Raw genomic sequence first — 24,279 nt, 5'->3', positions numbered from 1 at the left:
AGGCAAGATGTGAGGACGAGAAGGGTCTTAGTTTCACATCATACCACCAACAGCTCTTACATGTAGATGTTTTCTGTGTCTATGTGTGTGTGTGTGTGTGTAAATGTGTGTTTGTGTGTGTGCACATAACCTAACATTATATAACACCCAGCATTATTCTAGACTTTGGTGATTGTGTAAACCTCAGTTCTTCTCGGTTGCCATAGCAACAGGGCACTGCACTGAGATATGAATAGTCTTTCCTTGATACGATTTTGATCAGCTCTTTCTGTTGCAAATTAATACTAAATTGGAAGTCAATAATAAATGAAAATACCTTCCTAAGCAGCAACTGAGGACGTTAACAGGATGAACAGCAGGAAGTATTAAGCAATTTAGCAGTCAGCTACTTCCACTAGAAAACAGTACAATACCAAAGCAAGCTACTGATTTTTATTGAAGTACAGTGGAAAAAAAAATCCAAGAGCATTTCAGTGCAGAACTGGTCATTTAAACTGCATGCAAAATGATAAGCTACAGTCTTCTCTTCTGCATCTTAATGTCTTCAATCTTAGATTTTCATTAGACATTGCTTAACTCATCCTTTGTCTAAAGGATCTGGTGACCAGAGGTGAGGCTTTGATGTAAATCCCCTACACACACACACAATCATCTCATGTAGGTAAAACTAAACTTACAAGCTTCTTTGTGGAAAAAAACCAACAACCTACAGGGGAAAGAGAAAGGTCAGTTACAATGAAAACAAAGGAAGAGTTACATAAAAAATATGTGCTTGTTGTCATCAACTGCCTGTTTCCTTATAATTGCTTAAGAAATAGTGAATTGCATTTAAAGTGCAAAACAACATGAAAGAAACTGAAATGTTTAATTTAATCTTGTAGAGAAATGCTTATGTGACTTTGGAGCCAGCATGCCTGAGAACTGAAATAGAAGCCAGTGAAATTTATGCAAGCAACTTGTACAGTCATTTTTTGGAAACTGAAGGTGGCTTGTCATGCAAGATTTACATCTAAATAGCCAAGAAATAAACAACCCCACGGAACCAAGATTTTCCTATTATTACAGGGTTTCCCTAAACTTATATTCTTTTCCTGTTGGAAATTCTGACTACATAGTGTACAGAGATTTTGATATACATGCTGCTGTTCTGATTACAAAACTCCTGATGGGTACACACACATTAAAAACAACACATGCCTACTCACAGGCAAGGCAACAAAAGCAGTGATCTCAATTTAGCCATGTATTTCAGGGATATGCATGGTTGTATATATTACTTACCTGAATATGAATGATCTCTTTGTAAAAGCAAGTCATAGAATTTTGACTTTTTTTTTCCTTTTGAATATATAACTTTTCATTTTCTACCAGATGAACTCTACTTTAACCTCTAACTTTTAAAGCTCAGGTTTTCTGCCCGTGAATAGATCTGTTAAAACATATTCTGCAAAAAGTCAGAAAGACTCAGCACTCTACCCTGATAATATGACAAAGACAGCGCCTACTGTAAAGATACAGAAGCTTATTCTATTTGACTCATCCACTAAAATAACAAGAAAAAAAAGAGGAAAATTCCAAGCAAACAATTCTGAGATGACTTTTTACATTTGAAGCAGCCTACTCATGAAAAACGTCATCGCATGGCATTCCCTGTCCCTAGGCAGACATTTTAAACTTGTCACACAACAAACAAAGCTCATGCACCAGTTTTATTAACTTCTTACAATATGCTTTGCCAAGAAATGTGAGACTCAAATAGCTATGTAAATTCATTAATCTCATAAAGCAATTAGTGTAAAATCCAGTGACTGCTAAATGATTCCAAATGAATTAGTTGCAACATAACATTTAATTTTCAGGAGTGTGTTCATTTATTTATGTTACGTGGCAATCTTTACAAGACAAATGCAAATATTTAGACCTTAATCCTGCAACTGCCACAAAAGAAAAACAGGGTTTTTTGCACTGTTATATCAAAGCTGAGAGACTGGTTTCTAAGGACCAGTTATCAAGCAACACACAGTTAGGGAGAGGTTTCAAAAAAGCTCAACTGCTGTTTAGGCTCTTCAGGGTGCTCCAGATTTTCATAATTCTTGAGAAGATACTAGCTGCACTTAGGAAACTTGAAAGCACATTAAAAAAACCCCAAACCAACAACTAAACAAAAAAACTGCAGAAAGCACTGATCTTTTCCAGAAATGTGTCCCAGTCTCTCTTCCCGGTCAGTGCAACTATACTAAACCAGGCAGCTATGCATGACAAGATTAAGTCTCTTGTAAAAGGATGCTAAAAGAAAATCCCACTCAGAAATACTGATGTTCACCTTACTTTTGGAGGAGCAGAAGAGGAAAATTCTGTTCTAATAGATCAGGAGCCACATTGATGAAGAATAGGTAACTAGGGCAAGTGCAGGGTCCTGCACTGAGGGAGGAATAACCTCCAGGCACCAGTACTGCTCAGGGGTGACTTGTTGGGAAGCAGCTCTGAGGAAAAACCCCTGTGAGTGCTGGTGGACAGCAGGCTGACCATGACAGCAATGTGTCCTGGGGCCAAGAGAGCCGATGACATCCTTGGGGTGTATGTGGCCAGCAGGTTGAGGGAAGTTCTTCTCCCCCTTTGCTCTGCACTCCTGAGGCCTCATCTGGAATATTGTGTGCAGTGCTGTGCTCCACAGGTCAAGGAGAACAGGGAGCTACTGGAGAGGGGACAAAAAGGGCTACAGAGATGACTGGAGCCTCTCTCCTCCAAAAAGAGGCCGAGGGACTTTTATCCCGGAGAAGAGAATACTGAGGAGGGATATTATCAATGCTGATAAATACTTGAGGGGTGGAGTCAGGAGGATGGAGTCAGTCTTTGTTCAGAGGGACCCTGAACTGTTCTGGGATGCCTCTTTTCATTTAGAATGTTTATTTTCTTATTTCTTGAAAATTTTAGTTTTTACCTAATGCAGTAATAGTTCATTCATAAGTGTCACTATGCCAAATTAACTATAAAGAAGGAATGAAGCATTCATTCAGTTATTACATTATTATATGGCTCTATTAAAATAAGAAAGCAATGGTTAAATCAAAAGTTCCTGTCTTTAGTTTCAGCTGGTTAGAAACATATTACTAGCCAGATAATTAAGCATTAGTATGTTTATCTTCTGGCTAGTAATAAATTAGAATGGGCAGCAAATACAACCAAAGAAATAACACAATATAAATTTTTAATGTTTATATGTAAAAACTGAATAGGAAACGGCAAGAAGGCACAGGGATTTTTTTTTTTAAATAAGCATTCCTAAAGTTAATAGTAGAAAATGTGTAGGTTTTGTTCTTAAGCTTCATTTAAAAAAAAATATATTTTACTCTTACGAAGCTTCCTCTGGGGTTGTTTCACAAACACATATTATCTTTTGTCAATTAATTTCCCCGGAAAGCAAAACTGAAATGTACTGTGATTTCGTCCCTTTATATTCTTTTGAAGAATCCCTTTCTTGTCTTGCAGTTATTGAATTCAGCTGAAAAGAGTACATTATGTACCAATCGTGTTTTAACATCTAAAAGTACAGTTTACATTTATTTGCAAGCCTGGGAAGGTAAAGAAAAATAAAGCCAGCATGCTTAAATTCTAAGATCTATAAGCTTGTGACTTATTGTTTTAGAAATCATTTCTGGCACTATTTAAATGAACACTTCTTATTAGCTAGCTATGTTGACGTGCTTCCCATTAAAAAATAAATTAAATAAACAAATAAAAAGAAGCAAGAAAAACAGACATAAAGGTTACCCAGTATTGCAAACAGACTTTATAGATTATGGCTTCTGTAGTCTTCTCTAAGTAAACATGACAAGTTCTCTGCCCTTGTAGCCACTATAACAAGAAAATCCAGTTTGTAAAACAGAGTGGTTACATGGAGTTTTTCACTTCCAATATGTGCTTATGGTCTTCACCTTGAATCAGGAAAAGCATAGAAAAGGAACATACAATGCCAGAATTGAATCAATGAAATTTCACCTGCAGGGCACACCGTCATAAAATTTATCACTGAATGAAATAACTGAATGTTAAATTTGGAGTACCACCTGACTTGGCATAGATTCAGGGCTGTGGGCCAGGATTTGGGTGAGGCATGAAAATGGAAATTTACAGTAAAATATATGTACAGCAATTCTTGGAGGGAAATCTTGGTAGGAAAGATGAAATTGTGTGCTTAAAAAGCTGATGAAAACAAAGTATCAGCAGTAACGTGAAGGTTTAAGTTTCATGGAGCTATTTCTTCCCTACCAGTGAAGTTTACTTCCCTGGAGAAAATGGTTCTCTCTTTCTCTCATTTTCTCTTCCTCTCTTTTCTCCACAGGAATATACAGCAGAAAAAAATGAAGCAAGTTTTACCTTCTCAACCATTTTGAATCAGGGCTTTGATTTAGGTCATCATACCTATCCGATTTTTCCTGTAATCATCTGTGGAAGGTTGACCTTGGCTGGATGCTCTCTCATTCCCTATCCTCAACAGGTTGGGGGAGAAATTAAGTTTAAAATGGTCATGAGGTGAGATTAAAAACAGAGAGATCACTTACCTTCATGGGTAACTGACTCAACTAGGGGAAAAGAATTTTGATAGACAATTAAAACATTGTGGGTTAGTAAGAAACAAAGATAAATTTCTCCATCCAGCAGGGATGGAGAATAAGTAGCTACAGTTAGTCCATAAAACTTCATATCTGTCATGCTTCACACTTTTCCCTTGTTCCAACATGTGTCCTCTCCATAAATTTGCAATCCTTCAGGATAAACCTGCTGCACTGTGAGACCTCCACAGCATCCAGTTCCTGTCAGCGTCTTCTCTATACACTCCAGGGAAGTATCTGCTCCACCGTGGTCTCTCCCATGGGCTGCAGTGGAATCACAGAACGTTGAGAGTTGGAAGGGACCTTGAAAGATCATCTAGTCCAATCACCGCTGACAGAGCAGGATCACCTAGACTAAATCACACAGGAACACATCCAGGCAGGATTTGAATGTCTGCAGAGAAGGAGACTCCACAACCTCTCTGGGCAGCCTGTCCCAGGGCTCTGTCACCCTCACAGTGAACAAGTTTATCCTTGTATTCACATGGAACTTCCTATGCTCCAGCTTGCACCCATTGTCCCTTATCCCATTGCTGACCATTGCTGAGAAGAGCCTGGCTCTATCCTCCTGACTCTCCTAGTTGAGTCTGTTATAAACATTAATAAGGTCATCCCTCAGTGTCTTCTTCTCCAGGCTAAAGAGACCCAGCTCCCTCAGCCTGTCCTCATAAAGAAGGGGTTGCACTCCCTCCATCATCTTGGTGACCCTGCGCTGGGCTCTTTGAAGTATCTCCCTGTCCTTCATGAACTGAGGGGCCCAGAACTGGACACAATACTCCAGATGCTGTCTCACCAGGGCAGAGTAGAGGGGCAGAAGGACCTCTCTCGTCCTACTGACCACACCCTTTTTAATACACCCCAGGATGCCATTGGTCTTTTTGACCACGAGGGCACATTTCTGGCTCATGGTCATTCTGCTGTCCACCAGGACCTGCAGGTCTCTCTCACCTATGCTGCTCTTCAACAGGCCAGTCCCCAACCTATACTGGTACCTGGGATTGTTCTTCCCTAGATGCAAGACCCTACACTTGCCCTTGTTAAATCTCAGCTTCAGAGACTGAAAAATCTCCTCCTCCTCCTTTTCAGACGTTCATGTACACAGGTACATGAACTTTATTTTTCTTCACTGCTCACTGCCTGTGCAAGCATTTCCCCCTTTCAAGCACTATTTTCACAGTATGATACCCCTGCAGACACCCAATACAAAAGCCTTGCCACTGATACCCAATACATCACTGACTCCAACTCTGTATCACATTACAGTCTCTGATAGGAGATTTTTTATCTTATCCACTTCTTAAGAAAAGAATTATGTGAAGAATTAGCAATTTAGATGGAAAAAGTTGGAGGTTACAGCCATAATGAAGTTCTGGGGCCTGAGAGAGCAGCTAGAGGAATAAATTGACGCTATTTGTACCTGGCAGAGCCTGGCATAGCTGGCAGTGAGGAGTGAAGGGAAAAAAAAAAGGTGTCTTGCAGATTAGATTAAATAATTCTGGAGAGATTTCTCCCTGTTTTTCTATTAGTAGCAAAGTTATTTTTTAGAATTAATTGAAATGACTGAACTTCTGGGACTTATAAAAACTGCAAATCGTGAATTCATTTTATACTTTTTTTCTTGCTGATAAAGAAGTATTTCATTGGATTGATAGTCAATACCTTTCTAAAAGAAGACAAATTGCATCTTTTAGGTTTTGTCCACATTAGCAAGATCAATTGATAGAGTGTCCCTCAAATCATCTGGAATTTACCCTGCATCACATGATTGATAGGGAGGCCAAAGCTGACTAAAGTACAGCTAGCAACTTTTGAAGGTAAAACCGTAACTGCCTGGAACTCAGTCTTTATGGTAGAAATCTGCCTCAGAGCTTTGTAGGCACAGATGATGTTTTCAAACAGTGTATTTTATTGTGTGATGTACAACTGATCCAGTCACTATTGAGGTGTTTCAGGATGATTGGTATGACAAGAAACAGCAGCTATAAAATCAGTCTCAATGTATCCATAGCACACACCTGCAACACCTATAAATTATAAATGTATTAGACAGGATGTAATTAATATTTTTGGGTTCAGGGCAAATTAATAAGTGTACTAAAATAATGCAACCAGTAGCAGTAAACAAGTTCTTCATAACATGGTTGGTAAATCCAGACACATTATTTACAGAAGCCTGAGTAATGTGATCACCAGTGAGAGGAGACATACACGAGATGAAAAGTTTCCAGACTAAGGAAAACATGAGCATGAGGACTGCAAAAGGACAGAACATTCTGCCCAACAGCTGAGAAGGATGTCTGACAAAACCAAAACACAAAATAATATGAGAAACAGATGATGGTCCTCTTTTAAAGGTTTGAGTAGAAGCATAAAAACATCACAAATGTAACAGAAAAAAGCCAGAGAAAGACTCATGGTGGTTTCAGGTTCTGTAATTAAACGCATCTCTGTTTTCCTAAATTGACAACATAAGACCTTGGTATTACACGCAAGATGTGTGTATATGCACAAGGTACATTATGCATATATATATATATATATATAAAATATGTTTAATGTGTATGCATGTATATATGTGTGGGCTGATAGAAAGAGATCTTCCAAATGACAAAAAAACCCCTCTCATATTTAGATTCCAAAATAAATCACAAACATTTTAAGAACTCACTGCAGCTACATTGTAAGATAACATTGTGCAGTTTATAGTGTACATACATACACCCTTTAGAGTAGTACCCTTTGTAACTTTTTTCTCTATCAGGTATGTGCCAAATGTTAATTTTGTAAGATATATTCTTACTAAATTTTTAACAAAGATTTTTTTATTTAGACAGTCTTTTTAGAACTGTCAATGAGTTTGACAGAAAGTCCAACATATACATGTCAGCTGTCAACGGGAAAAAATTGTATCTATGCCTAATTTGCTTCTGTGTAAGTCACATAAAGTTTAAATGGGAAAAAATGAGAAAATGAAGTTCATTGAACTGAAGCCGCAAAAAACCAAAATCAAAACTCACTGGCCTTGATGACTATGAAGCAGGTATTATTTATTGCAACGCTGAGTGCACAGGAGATCACTCCTCCTAATGTGTGAAAGCCAAATTTCTCATATTTATACAGATTATCTATACATATTAATTGTAATTTCTAAGAAATGCCAGGGTTATGCAAATTCTTTCCAGGAAGTCATTTACATTAACTCCTCCCAGATAGAGCATGCTCAGTGACACTCAGGGAGTCTTCTGGTGGTCTTCAGGGATGAAAGCTGGACGTCTTCCTCTCAGTGAGCTTTTTGCCTTTTCCTTCTATGCCTGCTCTTTTTGGTTTTCTTGAGTGTCAAAAACACATTCCTGCGCTCAAAACCCCATTCCTGCACAAACTAGTTAGGAACCCCTTTTAACTGAAAACAAGATAGACTCTGTCTCTTAATTGGTCGTTGGTCTCATTATTTTTTACTTCCCTATCTTCACTTTCTTTGTCTTCAAGGCTGTTCTAGTGTTATGGTTACACTTTGTAGCTGCTCTAAAAAAAACCAGCCCAAATGGCTACAGCCATACTCCACTAACATCCAAAACACACAAATACTTTCTATTCCCCTTATATTAAAGCTATATTAATTGTCTCTTAAGCTACATCTATATCAATCTATCCAGTATTGTATTCAATCAGTGCCAATACTCCAAGACAAAATACACTGAAGGCAGCAAAGAGTCTCTTGAATCTTGGAGAACAAATGGGTCAGAATATGAATAGCGGACAGGAACAAGCCCATGTGGTACTAACAGCTGAATGAGAACATTAATGTTCATTCAGCTTGATAGAGAAAAAATTACTTTCCTCTCCAGCTGTCAAACTTATGCATGAGAATCACTGTGTACTGCTAGTGCAAAACAGTACACCGGTACCAAATGCAATGTGTATTATTTGTTAGACCTTATGGGCAAAGTTTTATCTCTCTCTCCAGTAGCAGATTTTTGGTGGCAAAATTAGGAGGTAGTGAGTGATAGAAAGTGACATTAATGTAATTAGAAGATTATTTTAACTTCATGCATTAGTCATAGTGATGCATTAGGCAAACTTGTTAATTTTGTAGAGGACTATATATTGGGAAATACAATATTTGAATCCGTGAGAAAGACATCACTGAAATAAACACAAGACAGATTGTTTTTCCATATGTTTCTCCTCAGTTTCCCCAAATATTCAAGGAGTCAACCAAACTTAAGCACATTTTAGCTTGTTTATCTTTAAATGCAAGAGTAATCTAGACAGCAAGAGACGTGTTCTTTAGTTAAAAATGAATATTGTGCATTTCTTGCATGAAATGTGCTATGCAGCAGGATAGTATGAAATTGTCTAGTATTATAGTGGATATCTATTAATTGGGAAGGCTTACTTATAGGAATGTATTGTTTATAGATTATGCTAAATAGCATGTTGTTCATCACTGCTTCCCTATATAAACTCCCTGACATGCTGTCAACCTAAGGTTGTAAAACGTCCATTTTGAATTGACATCAGCATTGGAAAACCACTTAATGAGTTTAAATTTGACAGTGAGAGGGAAATACATGAAGAGAAATAGGTAGAGAATTAATTCAACCAGCCTTTTAAACAATCAGCTTTGCAAACAACTGATCTGCAAGATGCCAATATTATGCTTACACAATGCTTTTAATTTAACTTCATAGCAGCAATTATTCTCTCTTAACTCCCAGCAATTTCAGAATGAATAGTTGCAGTAATAATTCGTAGCAGCTTCTTTTCCTTGATAAGATGGCAGAATTTGTCATACAGAGTAACACAACACGATTTTGCAGCTCAAGTGACTGAATATTGTCTTTCAGAACAGGATTGCACTTTTTCAAGGAATGATTGCCATTAGACTTCACAAAGCTGGGTAGAAACAGGTATGGTAGAACAGGTGTAACAAAGCAATATGACTAGTTTCAGTTATTTAACAAATTTTGGATACATGCAACAGAAATAAAGAGAGAAAAATAAATTTCTGGAAATTTTAAAAAGTAGCTGAAACTTGTAAAATTATACTCCATATTACCTTGCAATGACTGTTAATTTGCTGGTAACTCCTCATTCAAAACAAGAGCTCTAAATCATGCAAGCCCTTGCAATTCCATTAATACTGTCTGAAATAAATAAATAAAATGGAAAACAAGTAAAATCTAACTTATTTGACAGCCTAGCTGACTAGACTGAATAGCAAGATCATGCAAACTGCTACTTCTTTGTTCCAATTAAAGTGATTGATAGAGATTGAACAACTGAAAGTGCACAAGACATGGCAAAATCTAATTAGCTAAAACCAGAAAAAGAATTATGCTAAGAGCAGATGTGGGCAAATAATAGATTTAGTGGAAAAAATGTGTTTTGTGTTGAAGAATGAGGATGGGCTTTGACCAAAGTAAATATTTTGATGATTTCTGCTGAAGGAAAAGAATAAAGTTTTATTCACATAAAGCTGAAAATGATCTGACATTTTTTAAGGCCAAATTTTCCACTACCTTTTTCTTGCTTAAACTGAAATATGGCATTCTGAAAGGAAGTTGAGAAGTTAATTTTGAAAGTGTCATGAAAAAATATTTAAGGTAATACTGTTTGAGTATACACAAACCATACAAACCAAATGCAATCCACTGCACAAAGTGGTTCATCAGAACTCAGCATTATTGTCTGCAGGTTCCCATTGGGTTCTCATTAACGTTACCTATTTTAAACATATACACAGATAAAGGTACTAGCAGTTACTTTGAATGGTCCTGCCTGGTCAAGGACAAAGGAATTCTGTACCATACATAAGCAACTTCAAAACAGCTTCTCTTGAGAACTGGATTTTTCTTCTCTCATCTTTTATGTTCAGTATCACTCTCATTTCAGTTTATTATACAATATCTGAGAGACATTGTATTAAAAATAATGGGTTGGCTTCTGAACCAATAGGAAAGATTCCATTAATCAGAGACACTCACTTAAGCATGTCGCCATCAGTATGGGAAATAAAATGAATTATCATTGTCCTGACTTCTAGCACATATAACTACATGGTTCTGAAGATTAAGAAAAAAACCCACATAACCACTCAAATAAAAAGAACGAACTTCCCCTATTGATATTAAGATATAGAGAGCTATATTGTAGGATGTTAAAAGTCTGGAGAGAGGAGTGATTATAAATCTTGTCTGTTTTGAAGGTTATCATTGACCAGACCCTTTGAGAGAGAACCCATCATACTCTCATTTTAGATGGTTGTTTTTATTTTTCAGTCAAAAACTTTTAAGGTTTTCAGGCTTCAGAAATTAATTTTGATAGTTATATCAAAGGGAGCTCCAGTTTGAGCATGGATGAGGTTGGAAAAGCTAAAGCATACCAGGAGTTGAATCTGGAAAGGGGTGTGAAGGGCAACAAGAGGTGCTTTTAAAGGTATATTTGCAGCCAAAGGAAGATTAGGAAAAACATGGTCATCTGGTCAGGGGGGCAAGGAACCATTCAGGGATTCTCAAAACCAAAACCAAAACAATTATTTCATTAGTCCTTGAAAGGTAATCTATTTTCTTCCTTATTTAGCAAACACTGAGCTTGTATGAAATCACACCCAGAACCTAGACAACAAGCTAAACTCATTCGAAGCAACTTGTGTCTTCTGGGAGAAGGTCCACATGTTGCATTCCTCTTGGCTCTGTTTGATATTTTATTGTCAAATCCTAATATTGCTAAAAATCCTAGCATCCTTAACACTGCCTTGATAATTACTTCTTGAATCTTACAAAAGGCAGTTCCATTTTCACTTTTACCTTCTGCAAGTGAGGATTAGAAACCTTGTCTCATTTCCACCAGAACTAAACTTAAGCTGTCAGTGTCTGTTTGCTGTGTCTCCAGCAGCATCCAAAGGACTGCAGTTCTGACAGGTCACCTGTGCAGCAACTCTGCTGTTCACTGTCAGCTCACATAGCACAGTCTGCTGACAAAACTCAAACTGATAACACTAAAAGTAGTTCAGCTGCTAGTCACCACTAAAAATGATAATTGAATAAAATTCAGATAATCGGATGTATTAGTATTATCCTGTTGACTTGCAAACACTTAGCTTTTGTTTTAGCTGCTGCAAGTTAGGTGAGCAGAAGACATGCAATTTAACAGGTCAGCATGATTTCTTTTTTGTTGGTGGCTTGTTTCCTTTTTTTTTTCTTTCCCAAGAAATCACAGTAAAAAGAGTGGACAGATGGAGACGAGTTCCACAATTACAAGAGTAGCAAGGCATAGTATTCCGTTTGCTATTACAGTATTTTCTCATAGAGTCATAGAATCATCTCTTTTATTTTCTCCAATGTAAATTGGTATTTCCCAAACATGTAACAGATTCAGAAATTCATTTTATATAAGAACCCATAAATTACAGTTTTAAGATTTTATTTTTTTTTAAGGCTCTTCAAATCTGAAAAATTGAACTGGAAGACTGGATGGCGTCTCCCCAAGGATTTATGCTAACCAGTTCTATCTCATCAGCTAGTTAGCTTGAAGAATATCTTTATACTATATTAACACATCTATTTCTGTCTGTCTTGATAAAAAGGATAAAAAATATGCAAAAGATTCTCACTGAAGTTATTCAGAATTTAATAAATTAATATAAATCTTTTTATATTTTCCACAGTACTTGTTCATGGATTCAATGTGTATGCTTATTTCTCCCTTGGTGGAAGGTACATGTGTCCTGTCTTGTAAATGGCCAGTTTTAGGCTTATTTGTAGTACAGCACGATGGTTTTTTTCATGTAAAACCATATGCTTCAATTGTAAATCTGTTTAGTTTCTCAGTACTTTCCTATAAAGGAAGAATATTTTTAAACGTGCAAGTGGCAGCACCTGTCCAGGGAAGGAGAACATGGAGAAACCTGACATCCAAGGGAGTCATTCTTCCCAACTCATGAAACTAAAGTCCAGGGATGGTGACTCTACCACCTCCCTGGGCAGCCTGTCCGAGTGCCTGACAACCCTTTCAGTATAGAATTTCTTCCTGATATCTGACCTAAATCTCTCCTGGTGCAATTTTAAGGGGACAGTGTCAAAGGCTTTACTGAAGTAAAATGAAATGAGTATGTGCAAGGATGGGGTTGAATCAGGTTTTTTACTTTATTATATGTTTATTCTAGATTCTAGCAACAAATATCTTTTCAGTCAAGTGATTTTAGCACCTAGAGTCCAAATCTTCTGACTGTTGAGTACACCCATAGAACTGAGTTCAGCTGGTGCTAAGGTATGTCATCAGTATGTAAATGGCCATGCCTGCTCTAAGCTCAGGAGAAAAAAATTATCCGCATTAAAAAAAAAACAAAACAAAAAACTTTTCAACTACATTTAAAAATAATTTTGACAACTTTTTGCCCCATAATCCTTTCTTAACTTATCTTTCCACTATATGCAGTTTGCTACACTCTCTTCCACTCAACAGAATCCAGATTTTATTTAAACTGATGCTGATTTATGTTAAAAATATTTTATTAGTTTGGTAATCTTTATGCAAGGCTTTCAAAATGCAAACAGAACTGTCCTCTGGGAAATATACTCAGCTGGCTTGGGGCTAAAATAGATTCCTTTATAATGTCAATAGGTGGCATGAGGGTGAATTCCTTACTGATCTGAGATGCACTGTACGATTGTATCATACCTACAGCCATAATTTTAATGATAATTTATTATTACTGAGAAGGGGAAAAGGAGGTCAGATCTGTATATTGGTTCAGCAAGCACGTGCTGTTACTCATTCTCTTGCTCAGTTTTTGCAGAGATGATGGAGAGGAAAAATAAAGCACAATGCATTCTCAAGGTTGCCAGGAGCAACTAATGCTTCCAAATTGGTATTCATGTTTTATTACATCTTAAATTTCAGCACCTTAAAAACAATAAAGGAAATTGCATTTTCACAAAGAATCTTCCTTCGGGGAATGTACTTCAAGTTTACTGTTTTTTCCTGATGTCTTTGTCCGTGTATTATGAACTACTTGTTTCAAAGAGAATATATATGTTTATGTATGTTCACGTTATACATATGTGCAACGTCAAGTGCTTATAATTCCATGTTCCTGAATGCTTACAAATTTGATTCCTCTAAACAATATACATAGAGTCTCAGTATGTCTCATAGAGAAACCATATTTGTAAGCTTTCAGGAACAAGGAATTATCTTTTCACTTGTCTTTGTGCAGCCCACACAAAATACAAGCTTGAAGCAAGGACAACTGAACTGCAGAGGACTCTACTGAGGTAACAATGAATCTACAATAGCTTTTCCTTTTGGAGAACCAAATGGCTCTACCTAGCATGGCACCTCACTGCCTTTACCTGGAATCTGCATCCTCTTGGAGACATAACCAAGTACTTTCCAGAGAGCAAGAGCCAGGGGAAGGGAAGAAAAAGCATTTGTCCACCATTGTTATTAAACAGCTACAGAGGTATTTTTAATGAAAAAATGTCAATAGCAATGAATTGCTTCAATACAGATTCTATCAAATGAAAATATTATAGGGCAAACTCTTAACTCTAATTTGCTCATACTGTACATGTAGCTGTCACACTGGAATGAAGAATATTAGACTGAGCACAAAAGAAATGGAAATGAATGGCTGTTTAAAAAAAGAAGTAATATCTTTGAAGTTCAGAATTACTTATCATTCAAGGGAGATAATGCAATTTATATTGACTGTGGTAAGTTATTAATGAAAATGCATTGATCAGAAAACTTTTATGTATTATGAGCGTCAGAATAATTTTACTTCACAGAAGTAATGACTGTTTAAAAGGAAAGAGATCTTCAGATGAAGTCTAAAGAAAACATTCCTAGTTTTTTACTCCATGTTCTTACACCTTTAAATATAAAAAAGAAATAACGATATGAAAGTTTTCTTAACTGGATTTGATTGTAGCAGGAAAGTGAGAGTTCTGACATCCAGCTGCATTATATTACTTTATGCAGAAATATTTTCCTTGGACTAGTACAGAAATCAAGTCCAAAGAAAAAAAATTAAGTGCAGGAAGGGCTGATGTATTATATCTGCCAATTTCATGATCAGAGTCAGTCCATCAGGTCTCCTCTGAGTTGCTATGAGTTGCTATTTATTTTCTAATAAAATTTTTTGAGAAGAATTGAATAGTAAAGTTGCTAATCCAAATTATTTTGATTACATTGATAGTTCCATTTGTGACACTGGAAAATTTGTGTCTGATTTTGATGATTCACAGGAAATGATCCATTTGCTCTTCCTGATGATGACTCTACGCTTTGTTTCCATCTACTCTGTAGAGGAATTTTGTAGGACTGTTATACATTTTATTGTATTTTATGCAATATGCTATGAAATTTTTTCTTCATTAAATCAGTAAAAATTCGAGAGGAAGATTAAAACCCTCTTAGGATGGGAGCTGTATGAGGAAAGAATAAAGCAGTATTGTTCTATTATCAATGAAAAAATTATTTGAGAAGCCATTGATCATCACTCAGAACATTGAACAAATGCATAGAATTCCTAAGGAATGCTAGATTTAAAGAAATATTAACTAGTCTTTGTTGACCGTGCAGATTTTTCTATTACTTGATGTAATGTCTGTAAGACAGAATCAAAGGGCGAGGACTTTAAATGTTCCATTATATAGGTATAAAGTTTGTTGTGCCTGCAAATTCATAACTTCTGCTATGGAAAAATTTAGAATTTCAGAATTTTCTACTTGAACTTTTACTGTCAATAACATCCAATTTACCTTAAACATTTGGCACTGGTAATCTTTTCCTGTTGTTTCTCATCACATTTCCATTGTACATTTCCTCTACATTCTCCATCTTGAATGAACTTATAGAATCTGCTTTTCATCTTCCAAACACCACTTACATTTCTGTTTGGTTCTACACAAACTTACAAAGCCCCCTAATTCAGCCACACTGCTTTCTCACAAGCAGCAGTCCTGGTGATTGGTGCAGTTAGTTCTTTCACCATTTTTCGTTATTTATATTTTTTCCCATCCCATTCCCTCCATTTGGAAGGCCCCATGTGACATCTCCTGTAAAGCTGCATCTGATAGACGTGTTCAGAAAAGGATTTCAGTACTATCCTTTACATTTTGCTTTGGTAAAACCCTGATTCTGCTCGGTGTAGTTCCTTACCATTTCTTTTTCTCCTGGGACGTCTTTTGCTCCATAACTTCTATGTTGTTTCTGCTTTCTTCTGGTCTATTTTTTCTCCCCCTCTTTTGTGCAGAAATATTTTGTCCCTCCACTGTTTACTTTTTCTGCTTTTCCATTCGTGTTTTAAGATTCCCAGCACACCTGCCACCTACCACTCAGGTAAAAGTGATATTTTTGTACACAGTGTGCAACATGCTGAGAAGTGATGGATGCACACAAAGCTGCTGGGTTGGACTGTCATCACTGAATCTGCCCAAGCGGGAATGAGCAATTGAGACAACCAACTGAAAGAGTGGTCACAGAATAAAAAAGCTTTTAAAACACAGGTTTAGCAAGTGGCTATATTTGTATTTCCCTCAGAAAAGCCTTCTGGTCTTTTCCTGATATCAGATCTTGGTGTTTTATTGCTAAAGTCGTAGATGTCTTAAGATCAAGAAGTCTCAGAACGATCATTAACTTTCTCTGTGACTGTAAATAGTTTCCAGCTCCTTTTTTTATTAATTTTCTAAAAAGCCAAGATCAGTGCACATTCCTCCCTTCTAAAATATCTCTCACATGTTTGTACTGACAATTCTTCAAAAGAACTCTCAGCTACTGCTATCAAATTTGATCTGCAAATGTTATAATTAATCTATACGATTAACCATTTACATTGTCCCCTGAATGTCATTAATATGTCTATCTCATAAAAGTGAATAATTATGACATCAAAACCCGAGTAAACTGTAACAAAATAAAATCATTGCCAGGTAACTTGAGACCAAACCCACTTTTATTTTTCTGGAAGTTTCACATGGGTGTAGACAAATGTTTCAATTCATTAGAAGTACTGTTATCAACCCAGTAGGAAACCATTCTTACTCACAAGACCTGATAGCATTTTGTGGTAGAAAAATAATAACAAAGATCATGCAAACAAGTGTTAACTTTCCAGAAATCTGCATCCTTCCACAGTAAGATTCAAACACTTGCATTCTGTTCTTTTGGTGATCTATTTCTAAAATTGTTCTGCACTTTATAACAAAGAATCTGTCTCTATAAAAGACCAAGTACTGTGTAGGAGCAGAATACAAAGAACTAAAATCTAACCAGGAAATCTTAATTTTATATTTGTTGGAGTTTAAGTGATTAAAGTAGAAACAAAAATATATGTAAGGCAAAGGAACAGTTCATTACGCTCAGGAAGTGACAGTACAGCTAAATCTACACAGGGAATTTATTTAATTGATAGGTGCTATCTCTCAGTTCTAATGCCTGCTTACTAATTACAGGAAAACCTGGTAACCCCTGAGCCAATTAAAGATGTGATTTAAGTGATGTTGAAAGATTTGCTGGTGGACTTCCTTTCATTTTTCCCCCTATTTATATTGTTTTCCATTTTTCACCAAAGTCGGACAAAATTCTCTGCAGGAAGCCTGGGTAAGAAGAAAATAAAACTTTCCTTAAGCAGGACAGATCCCATCTATTTCAATATGATTAGGTTCATAGGAACACAGAATCACAGAATTCTTTGGGTTGGAAGGGATCTCAAAGATATCTAGTTCCAACCACCCTGCCATGGGCAGGGACACCCTCACTAGACCAGGTTACCCAAAGCCCCATCCAACCTGGCCTTAAACATTTACAGCGATAGGACTTCTACAGCCTCTCTGGGTAACCTGTTCCAGTGCCTCACCACTGTATGTCTTTGTTTTAGTCTTACAAAAAAATTAGGAAAGGGCTTATTAGGCAACATTCAAAACACAACAGGGTGTATTAAAAAACTCATCTGGGTATTACTCCAAGTAACCTGATCTAATGTTGAAGCTGGCATTGTTTGGAACAGGTGGCTTTAATAGATTATTATCAAGGGTCTTTCTTCAAAAAAAATCAAGAAAAAACTCAACCCTCCAGAAAAAACTTTACTGTAATTAATTCTAACTCAAACATAAAGTACTATTTTCCACAATATCACAGAGGGAAAGAGATTAGGACTCCTCTGAATGGAAGCTTCTAACCTCAGATTTGTACTGTGTCATCTTTCTCTTATTTTCTGATTTTCTCTGTACTAGCATCATTTCATGTTTCATGCTCATAATAATCAAAGTAGCATGCCACAATAATTCTTATCCTCATTATTTTCAGCTTAATTTTCTTTAAGAGCTACTGTACTCATTAAAGTTTTAATTTGCCTTTTAACATAATGCAAAACTAAAATGTGGTAGTAAACCAAAAAACAACAGATGATTGGCATTAAATGTGGAGAAAGTCAAAGAGATTACGTTGGGGTGCCTTGACCAGAGAGGACACTGGTATCTTACGCCAACCATCCAAAATAGAAAGCAATAAATAGTGAAGATACTTCTGCTTGTAGAGAGCCTCCACCCATTGTAGTTTTACCCACGTAGGAGTCCAAGCCTGCGCCTGGACCATTACATGGAGTGGCCAAACTACTAGGAATGACTGGAGACATTGGTCAGATATGACTGACCTGGTCACTTCAGCCCATGGTGTGAGTCCTAACTGGGCCAGATGGGCAAACTCTGCGTTGGTGTTTGCTCAGCCCATGATGTGTGTGTATCACTGAACAGAAATCAGAATAGAAATCACTCTCCACTTTTTACATCCATCTTATTTAATAAGCAAATCTAAAATTTTATGTCACCAGGAAGTGGCATTTTATTCTTGTGACTCCCTCGCTCCTAAATTCCCTCACTATTAAGTCTTGTAGAACAAGTATTGCCAGTGCTTCCACTGCTACTTAGTGGACAGACTACTGGATTAATTTATTTTTTCACACTAAACTGACTATGCTGAACATACCAGATAGCAGACAGAATGTAAATCCACAAGGTTTTTGTCTACACTGAAGCACCTGATACTCATATAACTGCAAGATCCTGTGTGGCATCCAGCAACAAACGCCAAAATTTCTGCTGTTCTTGATATCTGGATCCTAAGAAGAAGTTGAAAGTGACAGGATAGCATTGCCATTTGTTACTTTTGTTCAGTAACAACACTACAGTATTCAACCAATCACAATTAGATTTCACCGTCAGCTTTCCACTAATAAATATTGATGAACAGGACTTGACTCACCCTGTCAGGTTTGACAGATACAAGTCATATCATTATGTGAAAAAAAGTGTTTGTAGTTGCTGTTGGTGTGTTTTCGATGCTAGCAGTGTAACTGATGCTGTTGTGAACTATTAACTGATTTCCACTGTCCATTTCATCTTACCTGTAATTTGAACACTGTTGCACACATGGTTCTCACACTGATGGAAGGAGAGGAAGACAACTGAGTGTCACTTTTTGAGGTACAGCCCTGTGATTTGTGGGGAGTTTTAATCTGAAGCAATACAGCTTACAGTGTCACACAAAATCCAGTTCAAAGAATTTGTTTCTGTGTTATTGTACTTTAGAAGAGAGGCACAATGCTTTTACTACTTCTTCATGTAAATAATATCTTTTCCAGAAATGCAAATACTACCAAAGAGAAGGATTTCAGGCTATATTCCTTAACCTGTTTTTTATCCTGACCCCACCCCACAATTTCCCCACCCTCAAAGAAACATTTTATTGCAAAATAAGGTTAGGATATTTTTTTCTCTGGAGGCATTTTTTGATAGCTCCAGCAGAAACAGTCTTTTTCTTCGAACATTACGGTGATAAATAGTCAGCAGGTATAAATCAGTGTTAAGTAAGTGAGGAGAACTAGGCCAACATATGTTATTGCTGAACACTTTCAAATTCTCAAACTGAATTCTAAGTAGCTGGAAAAAAATGACATAAGAATGAAGTCTCCATTCTGCATCACTTTTCCAGTTTCCTCAACCTAGAATTGACATCAGTGTAGTACAAAGGAAAAATGAGCTTATGAGCAGTTAGTCCTAGGCCTCCTGAAACATCCTACTGCTTTGGCTCTGACAACACATATTACCATGGGGAATTCTGTATAATGGTGGGGGAAGTTCTTGATTGGTTGGTTGTTTTCTGGGGTTTTGTGTTTTGTTTGTTTGGGGTTTTTCTTGTTTTTACCAGGAAAGAAAGAGATAAGTAGTTTAGACCTTGGTAGACAGAAATTGATGACATAATAAAAAAGATCTATGACCTTGCTCAATTCTTTCAGCTAATCTACTCTCTAGATGTTTTTATAGCCTGAACTTGGAACAAAAGCTACAAATGTTTAGTTTATTACTAGTTGAAATTAGGTAATATTTATCCATTTAGTGCCGAAACCAGAGTTAATACTTTATAACCAACAGAGTAGAAAATTGCCATAAAAGCGTGTTTTAACAAAGTTGGCTTTCTACTAGTAGATTGGAACTATGTTTACAGTCAGACTTCCTGTCAGATGATATATAGGGCATTTTGCACAATAGATGGAATACAACATAATGTAACAGATGAGGATGCCATTCCTATTGTCCAAATAAGGTTTTCCAACAAGACATTCTGAAAAAGTAAAACAGTTACTGAACCATTCATATTTTTATTACCAAAGTAACATCTAAGAACATCAGCAGCAACTTTAATGAACATCTCAAGCTCTTCAGTGAAAAGCATAAGGATAGAAACTGCTGCTGGTACCTCATTTCAGTGAGCCTTTTTCCCCTGAACTAACAATATACATTTTTACATGAATCTGTAACTCCCCTTTCAGAGCCATGCAGAAAGGAAATGCTGCATCACATTTACATGCTGGTGTATACTCAGCTTTGGACAAACCCATCTACACAGCCGAAAACATCCTGGACAGATGGCTCCATGACTTTGTCCCACCACTGCTCACCTTAAGGGACAAGATAGCATATCTGCAGTCTGTACCCTTGCCTTTGCATAATGAGCTGGCACAAGAGAGTATCTCAGCTTTTTATAGTTCTGTCTATGACCATGTTGTGGTTTAACCCCAGTAGACAGCTGAGCCCCACACAGATGCTCACTTATTGCCCCCCAGCAGGATGGAAGGGAGAACTGGAAGGGTGACTGCAAAAAAAAAAAAGGGTTGAGATAAAGACAGTTTTCTAGGTAAAGTAAAAGCTGCACATGCAAGCAAAGCAAATTAAGGAATTCATTCACCCCTTCCCATCAGCAGGCAGGTTTAAAGTCCAGCATTTTGTAAAACTGCATCACAGGGTTTTACATCTTGTCAGTGAAAAAGCTGCAATATCATGTGTCCATTCCTGTACCTCTAACTGATCATATCTCTGGTTGTTAACTCTGATCCTCAGAACTGGTCATGATTACTGGTCAAGTAACTTTGCGAAAGTTTCCTAAATTACATAATTTTGCAATTGTGGTATTTATAACTTTAGGCTTTTTAGCTGGTTTATCTGTAAAAATCACTGTGGTTTGCCTCCTTTTATTTTGGGTTGTGTGTGACACATTGATCATCCAGTTAATTAAACCAAGACGTTTATTATTACTGGATTTTGGTGTTCTTAGAATGACTTTCTAACATTCTGTCTTACAGTTTTGCTGTAATATTTTTTTCTGCCCACCTCCATAGACTGTAGATTGAAAATTAGTGAAATGATGACATGAAAGGAAACTCACAAAAGAAACTCTTGATTTATAAATTATAAATCAGCCAAGAGTGACGACTGTCAGTATATAGATGTATATGATGTCAGAAGATCATTAACAGTAAAAGGAAAGCAGCGGAACACCCACAGTTACTACTGCTGCAAATTGATCAGAAAATTAAGTGTGCAGTATCAGCAGACCATCAAAAGAAAGCTTACAAAGAGTAGCACTCTTACTTTGAAATGTTACTTCAAGAAATAAAAATTTCCTTCATGAACAGAGATATTGTCAAGAACTCATGTGAAGGTGGTGTGTTCAAGACAATCCAACCTGCAAGTTCTTACAAGTTAAGCAAGATACTCATGCTCAGCAGAAGCCCTCTGTCAATGTCATTAATATCTGAAGAGGGGAACTATCCTATAAGGATAAGCCATGTCAGGCAGTATTTGAGGAACTTCTGTTGTTTCCGAGGGTCATCTTTCAGATGGAATGCAAAGTCCAAGTATTGATGGCACACAGTTGTTAAATACCCCTTTGAGGAGCTAGCTTATTAACCTTCTGTCCTGGCTAAATCCCAATTTCAGCAATTAAAAATTTGCTTTCTTAAGTTCTCTCTGCAGATTTAATGCAGCCCATGATTAATAAGTTCCTATCTTAAACTATGGTTCTATTTTTACTGAGAGATGTTTAAGGGCAGTTTTGTTCCACTCTAGGGATGAAGAAGTAGATTCACATCCCCCTTTTCAGGAGGTACAGCAGCTGCTGTTTCAAAGGAAGACACTAACAGGAACATTATCTTCACATACATAAGAATCAGAAAGACTCTGCGAAGTTTAAAAAAAAGCCAACAAAAAACCCCATATGAGCTCAAATAGAAGCAACTGTTTGATTAAAAATAATCAAGTTCTAGCTGTAAAATTTTCATAGCTATTGAAGTTCTAAAATCACACCTGCATTATTTTTACATCTCAGAACAATAATACTCAACAGCATCATAAGAAGAGCTTGAGAATAAGTGGTTGCTTCAGTTACACTGAAAATTTCACACTTTTTTCTTTGCATCTACTATTTTTTCTTTCTTATTTTTTAGTATAGTCAAAGTAAAAGAGGAGAACACAGGTCCAGTGGTGTTCCAGTCTAACAAATTATTATTTGAAAGAGTATATTGAAACAGCCTTATTTATGAAATTGCTATTTATTATTCATTTGAGGATAGGGTTCAGGTTATGTGGATATAATACTTCATTAAGTATACACTATGAGTTTATTTCTAATGCGTTGCTGCATCAAATTAAAGAGGGGACATGGTTGTAACTTTGATTTCTTAATATCATGAAAATTTCCCCACCAACATCTGGTGCCTTGAACAAGACACTGATTACAGATATATTCTTCAAAAGTGTGGCAATTTCTATTAAAATTAATTCCAGTAAAAAAAAATTAAGATGTTTATTGAAAAAATAAGAATATAATTTTTTTCTCCCAAACTTTCTTAGCACACATGTATACTTCTTATTAAACATCCTAAGAATACTTAAAATCTCTTAGGATTAAAAAAAATAATGAAAAATCCAATCTGTATTTTGGGTTACAGAATTGTTCAACTTCTGTTCATGGGCTGATCTTTCAAGCACAGCATGAAGTGACTGCAAATCAAATGTGCCTCAAGGCAGTAGACACTAAAAAGTTAAACCTGGTTTATTCAAGGTCTCTCAATTTTGTAATTTAACTTTGCCTGGTACTAAATCAAACTGCCTTTAAAAGTATTATTTAAGCAACCCAAAGCATTAACAAAGCATCCATTATGATCTGGGTTTGTATAATTATAATATATTTGAAATTTTGGAAAATAAACAGGATAATTTATCAAATCTAATCTGCATGGTAGTGCCACTGTGTAAAAGTAATGAAGACATATATGTACTCTGTGTCTCTGGTGTGCTGCTAGTTGTTTTGCAGGTCTGCCTAGAATCCAGGAATACCACAGATATTAAGCCAGTAAAAACAGAGAATAACTCATCTTTATGCTGAAGATGTCAAATGAGCTTCTGAATAAATTGATTTGCATAACTAGTAGGTATCATCGTTAGGCATCAAAATAATCCATAAGATTTTATTCTTCAAGCACATTGCACAATTTGTGATTCTATCATGTAGTGCCTCCTTTGAGCTGTAAGCTTTGGGCAGAAACTCTGAGTGTAAACCCTTTCCAAAACAGGTATTTTTCTCTTTGGTCCTTTCCCCACATTCATTGATTGTAATATATTAGTCAGTGGGAGAGTCCACTGTGCATCACACTTTTTTCTAGTTCATTTTGCCTGTCTTAACCCCCCAGACATTGCTCATTATATTTCTGCTGCGAAACTTTTCTGCATATCATCAGATATCTCTTTTTTATTATTCAATGTACATATTTATTTTATCTTGAATGAGTTACCCTTTCCTAGGTGGTTTGACTATGAAACACTCTTTTCTGACCATTGTTCAACTATCTTCTTGAACTGTAAACAGCAGAGCAAGGAACACGGTTTATGTACCTTGGATTATCCTCTCAATCCTACTCATCGTCTGCATGGTCTTCAAGGACCAACCTGACCTCTTAGCTAAAGTCTTGTGGTGGAAGCTTATGCTCAGTTTCAGGTCACAGTGTATTGTTACATGTCATTGCCTCAGCATTACCGGGTAGTCTCCCTTATTCCCTGAACTTCATTCCCAGATGAATTCTACACTTTCTCCTCCCAGATGTATAATCTTACACTACATCTGGCAGTCTAAAGAGTCCCTGGAGCCTCTGCTTAACAGCTAGATCACCATCATCATTTTTCTGAACACCAGTAAGTGCATATTTTGCACAAATTCCTGCAATCAGATGCTTGAATTATATTATTTGTAGTAGACTGGTCTTTTAATAGCCTGTAATATAAGGATATTATGGAGGTTGCTGTGGTAAAAAGTGTCTGAGAACTCC

Source organism: Gallinula chloropus (assembly GCF_964237585.1).
Source record: "Gallinula chloropus genome assembly, chromosome: 6".
Classification (NCBI taxonomy): Eukaryota; Metazoa; Chordata; class Aves; order Gruiformes; family Rallidae; genus Gallinula; species Gallinula chloropus.
The sequence above is the reverse complement of the archived record's forward strand: the minus strand, read 5'-3'. Positions refer to the sequence as shown.